The sequence below is a fragment of the Pongo pygmaeus genome, chromosome 2 (assembly GCF_028885625.2).
Source record: "Pongo pygmaeus isolate AG05252 chromosome 2, NHGRI_mPonPyg2-v2.0_pri, whole genome shotgun sequence".
In the NCBI taxonomy this organism is placed as follows: Eukaryota; Metazoa; Chordata; class Mammalia; order Primates; family Hominidae; genus Pongo; species Pongo pygmaeus.
In genome coordinates this window covers 121,190,961-121,200,317 of record NC_085930.1, presented here as the reverse complement: position 1 = coordinate 121,200,317, position 9,357 = coordinate 121,190,961, and the positions used below count along the sequence as shown (strand labels likewise).

Genomic DNA, 9,357 nt, shown 5'->3' with positions numbered 1-9,357 from the left:
CGCCCACTTTTTGATGGGGTTGTTTGTTTTTTTCTTGTAAATTTGTTGGAGTTCATTGTAGATTCTGGATATTAGCCCTTTGTCAGATGAGTAGGTTGCGAAAATTTTCTCCCATTTTGTAGGTTGCCTGTTCACTCTGATGGTAGTTTCTTTTGCTGTGCAGAAGCTCTTTAGTTTAATTAGATCCCATTTGTCAATTTTGGCTTTTGTGGCCATTGCTTTTGGTGTTTTAGACATGAAGTCCTTGCCCATGCCTACAGACACCAGCTTTTTAAGAGAAGAATCTGGTTCAGCATCTCACAAGAGATCAAAGTATAATTTAACCAGGTGAGAGGAGCTTTGCAAACTCCTACCTCTTCATTGAAGCAAGGAGGGCTATCCAGGTAGGCTTTTCCTTTTCAAGATTAGAAGCCCTGAGTCTCCCATCTTCTGAATTAGTGATCTGGTTCCAGATTTTTTCATTCTGCATATAGACCAAAAAAAGTTAGATAACTGCATTATTTATGATTCTTTTTATTATAAGCAAGAGAACTCAAGTTGAGAGAACTTACACAAAAGAGAATTTACCAAAAGATTTGGGGCACTCACAAAAGGCCCTCCAAATAACTTGGAAATGGGCAAGAACAACAGAAGGGTCCAGAAGTAGCCTGTGCTGAGATAAGTCAATTTCAACAGTCTATTCTGTCTTTGTATTACTCATTCAAAACTCATAATCCCAGGATAGAGTGTCGAATTGGCTGAGTTGAGATTATGTGTCTGGGCCTGCTGTACTAGGGCAATAAGAAGAAGAGTCCTGTGGAAGGAACACACAGTAACTCCTTCAGCTTCTAGATGGAAGGGCGAGTACCTAGATTTACAGTCACAACAAGACTGTCCACAAAAGAGGACACAACAAGACTGTCCACAAAGAGGGAAAGGAAGCAGATTTCCCAAAAAAGAAACTCTGGGGCCAGGTGCGGTGGCTCACGCCTGAATCCCAGCATTTTGGGAGGCCGAGGTGGGCAGATCACGAGGTCAGGAGATCGAAACCATACTGGCCAACATGGTGAAACTCCATCTCTACTAAAAAAATACAAAAAATTAGCCGGGCATGGTGGCGCACACCTGTAGTCCCAGTTACTGGGGAGGCTGAGGCAGGAGAATCGCTTGAACCCAGGAGGCAGAGGTTGCTGTAAGCCGAGATTGCACCATTGAACTCTAGCCTGGCAACAGAGCAAGACTCTGTCTAAACAAAGAAAAAAAGAAAAAAGAAACTCTGGTTCTATTAGGAAGAGGGAATGAAGGCCAAAAATATCAAATGTTCATCACTGTCTAAGTTGAGTTCCCAGAAGAAGAAACCGAGGCAGGGATTCTTGTACTAGAGACATATTGAAGATGTACTTCCAGTAGAAACCTGTAAGAAGGTAAACGATAGAGCAGGGGCAGAGGTTAAACAATGATAGGGTTTCAGCTGAAGTCTAATTTCAGCCTGATCCCATGGACGGTGTGAATTACATCACAGAGTCGTCGTCTTTAAGGAAAGGGCTCAACATTTGTTTATCTCCCTGTCCCCATATCAGTCAGTCATTGGGTGCATGATGCCCTGATAGAAAATATAACCTCCCAAGCATTTCTAGAGAAAAGCGTATGTTTGTGCCATTAGCAGGCAATGCTTATAGTAGCTGGGGCTGGGGATGCCAGCCTAGTAAAGGGGATGAGGGTGGTGCACTGACATTATTGACTACAATTATAATAATAAAGGCAAGGTACCTGAATTTAATTTGCTAAATCCAGACTTCCCCTCTGTGAACTGCCACATCCCATGATTACCATAGGACCCTGGGACTACCACTAATTCTGGGACAGAATAAAGGAAAGAGATGGATTATTTATTGTGCGGCTGTTTCATTGTGGAAAATGATGTGATTAACAAAGAAATGCCAATAGAGAGTATAAAGAGGTAAATTTTCTTTAACCATTTCCCATTTGCCCCAAGAACCCTGCACTGGCAGCAAGCTGCACTTTTTTTTCCCCTAAATTATAAATGGGTTAAACAAAAAAAGATGTGGAAACTTATGGACATTTTCAATGAACAATGGCTAAAGAAGAGAGGGTTCTAGGAAGGAGGGCACTGAAAAAAATTAAACTAATATACTTTCTAATGCATTTGAAGAAATGAACCAGAAAAAAAATATTAAAAAACTCTTATAGACCTAATGGGCAATTTGGGAATAATTAGTGATACATGCACAGAAAATAAAACAAACAAATAAAAGGTTGTTAACTCTGCAAAAAAACAAAAAGTTGTACAAGAAAGAAAATGTAACTACAATTAACAACATTTACGACATAAATAAGCAACATTACTCATTATATTATGATTAATATGAAATATATACATAAAGGGAAAGCTATTGAATAGAATTTGATCCTCGTCATCCATAATGGGAGGATATGCTGGGTATTTGCCTATTTGTTCTTAAATTCATTTCCTGCCTTTCCCCTTCCCAGGCTCATATTGCACAGGCTACTTCTGTAAACTATGCTTCCAAGATCTTGATGACTGTTTTGGCTGAGTTCAGCCAACAGGAAGTGGTAGCCAGGGACTGGAGGATGGCAGTGAAGGAGACACCAGGATATTTCTCCTTTCCACTCTTTCTGCCTTAGATAGAGCCCCTCTGGCTCTGGAGATAATAATGATTGTTTCCTGCAGTTGCTTAAGTTAAGGGTACCTCCGCTTCCCCTAATTATCCTTCCAGGTTTTCTAAGCCACGGTTCTCAACCTCAACACTATTGACATTTTGGTCTGGATGGCTCTTTGTTTGGGGGGATTGTCCTGTGTATTATAAAATGAGTTGCAGCATTCCTTGAGAGACTCTATCCACTAGATACCAGTAGTCACCACCCAGCTGTGACAACAAAAATGTCTCCAGAAATTGCCAAATGTTCCCTAGGGGGCAAAATCACCCCTAATTAAGAACTGAAGGCTCAGCCGGGCGTGGTGGCTCACACCTGTAATCCCAGCACTTTGGGTGGCCAAGGTGGATGGATCATTTGAGTCAGGAGTTTGAGACCAGCCTGGCCAACATGGTGACCATGTTGAGATGTAACCCATCTCTACTAAAAATACAAAAATTAGCCGGGCGTGGTGGCGTGCACTTATAATCCCACCTGCTCAGGAGGCTGAGGCAGGAGAATCGCCTGAACCTGGGAGGCAGAGGTTGCAGTGAGCCGAGCTCGTGCCACTGCACTCCAGCCTGGGAGACAGAGTAAGACTCTGTCTCAAAAAAAAAAAAAAAGAAAAGAAAAGAACTGAAGTTCCAACCCCTTTATAAGTGTATTAAATTTTCTCTACTAAATTTGCTAAGGGTTTTAGTTTTCTGACTTGAAGCTGACTGATTCAGAAAGCTATAAACAATGTCTAAATATGATCAATCAGAAATTAACACAATAAGCATATTATTTAGAAATATGCAACCAATCAAAGAATAAACAAATAAGAGTATTGAATGTAGTTGCTTCTAGAGTGTAGGACCAGAGAGCAAAGGAGAGGTGATTTTGAACTTTTTAATATTTTATTTTTTAAAATGTATGCATATATAGCTAATAAAAATAAAATACTGGGGCCAGGTGCGGTGACTCACGCCTGTAATACCAGCACTTTGGGAGGCTGAGGCGGGAGGATCACGAGATCAAGACCATCCTGGTTAACACGGTGAAACTCTGTCTCTACTAAAAATACAAAAAATTAGCCGGGCGTGGTGGCAGGCGCCTGGAGTCCCAGCTACTCGGAGGCTGAGGCAGGAGAATTGCGTGAACCTGGGAGGCGGAGCTTGCAGTGAGCGGAGATTTTGTCACTGCACTCCACCTGGGGCAACAGAGTGAGACTCCATCTCAAACAAATAAATAAATAAAATAAAAAATAAAATACTGGGAAAAGAGAACATGAGCAATTCAGTATTCTAAGTAGAAAGCTCCAGGGAGAGGCTTAAAATTCTTATTCTCAAAAACAGATTAAAGAAGTGCTTATTCTGATCTTCTGTTTTTAATCTCACCTAAACCATATTCTCCTATATTTTACCCAGAGCCAAGTATGGCAGTCATCTAACTTTTATAAATGAGTCATATTTATTTCTTTTCCAAGATATCTCCAGGCTGCCTCCTCCCAAATGGTTTTGGCTGCAGAACTGGCTTACCTGGTTGTAATCATGTAGTAGTCAGAGAAAACTACTAAAGGCACTATTGTAAATATTACAGGAACACTGAAATAACATTAGAGTCCCTGGATCTGTGTGGGTTGTGTCCCTCCAGAAAAGGTAGAGGGGAAGGTTTGCAGATGTTGCTTTACTGACTTGTGTCAATGTTTCTTATTTCAATAGCATGCCTTTCCCAAATCTCCATTCATCTCATCTCCCAAACACTGTGATTTCTACCATCAGCTCTTGTTTATCTTTGTCTCTCCCCATCATAGCAACCGAAACAAAGTTTTGAGATTGAATTGTTGATTTGCTTGATTGTTGTGACTGTGTTCCAGTTATTTTGGAAATGCATCCATCTGATATACGACCAACTAATAGAAGACAGTTTTCAATCTTCTAAAACATAAAACGATGGAAATATATGTATGTGTGTGTATTTTTGTGTGAATAAATATATAAATACATATACCAATATGACATATTATACATACATGTATATATATTTTATACATTAAATACATATATGTATGTTTTTGTATATACATTAATATTATAATATGCGTTTATTTACATGGAAATACTTTTTGTTCTGACTAAAAAAGTAACAGATACTAATTATGGGAAAACTAGGTAATACAAAAAATATAAAGAAATAGATAAAAATTGGCTGGTCACGGTGGCTCACACCTGTAATCCTAGCACTTTGGGAGGCTGAGGCAGGTGGATCACCTGAGGTCAGGAGTTCGAGACCAGCCTGGCCAACGTGGTGAAACCTCCGTCTCTACTAAAAATACAAAAAAGATTAGCCAGGCATGGTGGCAGGCACCTGCTACCAGCTACTCGGGAGATTGAGGCAGGAAAATCGCCTGAACCTGGGAGGTGGAGGTGGCAGTGAGCAGAGGTCACGCCGTTGCACTCCAGCCTGGGCTACAGGAGCAAGACTAAAAAAAGAAAAAGAAGAGAAATAGATAAAAATCATGAATACTCCTAAAGTCCAGTAATAGCTACTTTATGAGTCAAAATTAATTTCAGCTACAATTACCCAGAAAAAATATCCAAAATAACATCAAATAACGGATATTTCTCTAATATAAAATGTCTGGCCACTGGCTATCTAGTGCTTGTACAGTGGTTCCAAATCCATCATAATCCATCAACTTCCAGATCTTCACTCCATCATTCTTAAGGTATAACCCCCATCCTCATGGTCTAAGATATCTGCCAGAACTCTAGTCATTACATTCACATTCCAAGTAGCAGATTGATGAAAAGAGGCAAGCAAGGCACAAAGAACATGTCCTTTTAAAGTGGTTTACTTTTTTACTTTTTTCTTTAATTTTAAAAAATGTATAGGCTGGGTACAGTGGCTCATGCCTGTAATCTCAGCACTTTAGGAGGCCAAAGCAGGAGGATCACTTGAGCCTGGGATTTCAAGACCAGCCTGGGCAACATAGTGTGAACCTGTCTACAAAAAATTTAAAAATTAGCTGGGCCTGGCAAAGCACACCTGTGGTCCCAGCTACTTGAGAGGCTGAGATTGGGGGATTGCTTGAGCCCAGGAGGCTATAGGGAGCTGTGATCACATCAGGGCACGTCAGCCTGGGTGACAGAGTGAGACCTTGTCTCTAAATAAATAAGTAAATAAATAAATAATAGAAATAGAGTCTAGCTATATTTCCCAGGCTGATCTTAAACTCCTGGACTCACGTGATTCTCCCAGTTCAGCCTCCCAAAGTGCTGAGATTACAGGTGTGAGTCACCACATCTGTGATAAGGTGGTTTTCCAAGAAGCTGCCACATAATATATTTTATAACTAATTGACCAAACTCAGTCACACAGCCACATAGCTGCCAGAAAAAAAGGGAAATATAGAACATTTAGGTGGGCACTGGAGTGGGAACACCAGAATAAGGATCTCCAAAAATCTACTCCTCTGTAACAGTAATAAAAACACTGACAAAAATAGTCAAAATCAACTTTTTCAGAATACTGGATATTAATCAAAGGCTTGCAACAATCCAAAAGGCATTTCTTGAAGAAATTGGCTGAATCGTGGTTAAAAAAAAAAAATGAGCTTTGAGACATTTTAACTAGCCCTGTTTACAGATTCTCTCCCCACATGAAGAAATAAAGAAATACCACTGGTAATGGTAACTACATAAGTAAATACAAAAAACAGTATAAAGGTAATTTTTGTTTGAAATGTTCCTTTTCTCCTATGTGATTTAAAAGATAACTGCATAAAACAATACTTACAAATCTATGTCAATGGGTATATAATGTACAAAGATATAACTTTTATGTCAATAATAGAACAAGGGGGGGGGAAGGAATGAGCCATATAGGAAAAAAGTTTGTGTATACTATTGAAATTAAGCTGGTATTAATACAAACTAAATTGTTTTAAGTTTAGATGTTAATTGTAATCTCTAAGGCAATCACAAAATAACTCAAAGAATCCTAAAATAAATTAGAAGGGAATAAAAATGGTACAGTAAAACATATTTAACAATATAGGAAAAAACAGGAAAATGGCAATTATAAAGTCTCTTATTCATAATTACATTAAGTGTAAATAGTTTAAACACTCCAATTAAAGGCAGAGATTGGCAAAATTGATGAAAAACATGATCCAACTATATTGTGTCTACAAGTGACACACTTTATTTTTATTATTATTGTTATTGTTATTATTATTTTATTTCAATAGGTTTTTTTGGGAACAGGCAGTATTTGGTTACATGAATAAGTTCTTTAGTGGTGATTTCTGAGATTTTGGTGCACCCGTCACCTGAGCAGTGTACACTATACCCAACATGTAGTCTTTTATCCCTCATCCCTACCCCCCTTTCCCCCAAGTTCCCAAAGTCTATTGTATCATTCTTATGCCTTTGCATCCTCATAGCTTAGCTACCACTTATGAGTGAGAACATACGATGTTTGGTTTTCCATTCCTAAGTTACTTCACTTAGAATAATGGTCTCCAATTCCATCCAGGTTGCTGCAAATGCCATTATTTCATTCTACAAGAGACACACTTTAGGTTCAAGATATAAAGAGCTTAAAAGCAAAAGGATGGGAAAAGATATACCATGCAAAAAGTAACCAAAAGAGAGCTAAAATGGCTGTATTAATATAAGACAAAATGGACTTAAGACAAAAAATTGTTACTAGAGACAGAGGCCATTTTCTAATGATAAAAGAGTCAGTCCTCAAGAAAGTGTAACAGTTATAAACATATATTAACCTAATAACAGAGCCAAAAAGTAAATGAAACAAAAACTGACAGAATTAAAGGAAAAATAGACAATTCAACAATAAGAGTTGGAGACTTCAATACCTCACATTCAGTAATGGATAAAACAACTAGACGGAAGATCAACAAGAAAAAAGAATACTTGAATAATACTATAAACCAACTAGGTCTAATAGACATCTGTAGAACACTCCTCCCAACAACAACAGAATATACATTTTTCTCAAGTATATATAGGCCACTCTCTAGGACAGAACTTATGTTAGGCCATAAAATGCATATCAAGATCTATCACTGTATTTTCTTTTTTTTTAATAGAAGGGACTTTTATTATTTTTTCAGAGAATTCAGACAGCCATTGATTAAACAGAGCCATTTCTCAGCGCTCTTTTCTCTCCATTTAAGAAACTGGAATACAGCATGATGAGAATGATAATGCCAAAACAAGATTGCTGGCTCACATCATCTAGGGTACAAATACGCACTTACTTAATCACTTGACACTTCATTGAATGCAAAGCAATATTTAGCATCTTTGCCTTCGTTGTACACAGCTGAAGCGGGAGCCCAGGGAGGGGAAGACTGCATGGTTTTCCTTGGCGGGGGAGGTGTGCACCCTGCAGTCCTGTCGTGTTGTGGGAAGATCAGCCCATGTTCTGTCGGTTGCCATAGCCCCTAGATTGGGTGTCCTTCCAGTTATCCCACTCCCGAACTCTGTAGAGTGTTCATCATCCTCTCCCTCCTTTACTTCTTGATACTTCTGTTGCTGAGCTGCTTTTCTGAATTCCTCTGGTGTTGCCGTGGCTATTCCCTGATCTGGCAATGCTCCATATTTCCGATGTTGTTCATACCAGTCACTCACCGTCATAGTTGCCAGACTTGGATAACTAGCTCCAAATAATTTGGCTTGGGCTGTGTTCCGCGTGAGAATGAAGGATTTTACTGGAGGCCTCTCCTGGAGAGATGAGTTAGAAGCTGATGACTGTCTTCAAGAGTCTCTCTCGGGATCTTTATTTCCTGGTCAGTGCTCTCAATCTCTTCTAAACTGGTATCAATCCACCTCTGAAGGTGAAGAAGATAATATTCACAAACATGCTCATCATCTGCTTGACCACTTTCCACAGCAGATTTCATTGCAGACAACCTATGGTCGAACTCCTTCTTCTGCTTGTATCTCTCTATTTCAGCCTGTCTTTGAGATGCCATAGCAACGAGGCTAGGATAAGCCATGGAGGAATTAGCAGTGTGATTTTCAGCTGAGTTGTTCTTGGTTTCGGGCAGCTCAAACTCTGCAACGTGATAGTAAATGGCACTGAGTTAAGTAGTTTATAAAATGTTCTCGAGCCCGCTGCAAATCGCCTAGACGCTTGCTACGGCTGACTTGTTTCATGGTGAGGGCTCCTTGAAACGCTGGCACCAACAGGTACTTCAGCTCGGTGAAAGCAATCTCTTCCAAATCTTCATTTCAATTGAACAAGTCGAGCTGCGATAACATTTCGGGAGCCTTCTCAAGGAGGCCCAGGCCCTTGAACACCTTCTCCGGGACTATCTGGTAACCGGTGGTTTCAGCTGCTATTTCTACTTCCTCCAGAAGCTGTTTGCCTGTTTCGAGCAGCAAGCGGAGCCGCGGCAACAGTAACTCACCTTCAGCAGCCATCTTGGGGAGGGAGGGTGTATTTTCTTTTTAAGAGACACAGATCGCACTATTTTGCCCATGCTGCGCTTAACCCCTGGGCTCAAGTGATTCTCCTTCCTCAGCCTCCCAAATATCAAAAATGTTAAAATTTTAAATGGATTGAAATCATTCAAATTATCTTCTTCAATCACAATGGAATAAAATTAAATTCAATAACAGAAGGAAATCTGGAGAATTTGCAAGTATGTGAAAATGAAACAGTACACTCATAAATAACTAAAGGGTC

At 39.5% G+C, this 9,357-nt stretch overlaps 1 pseudogene; it reads right to left on the bottom strand.

The window, feature by feature from the left end:
• Positions 1 to 368: 368 nt before the first annotated feature.
• Positions 369 to 9,092, bottom strand: LOC129033595 (immunoglobulin-binding protein 1-like; annotated as a pseudogene).
• Between the last annotated feature and the right edge of the window lie 265 nt (positions 9,093 to 9,357).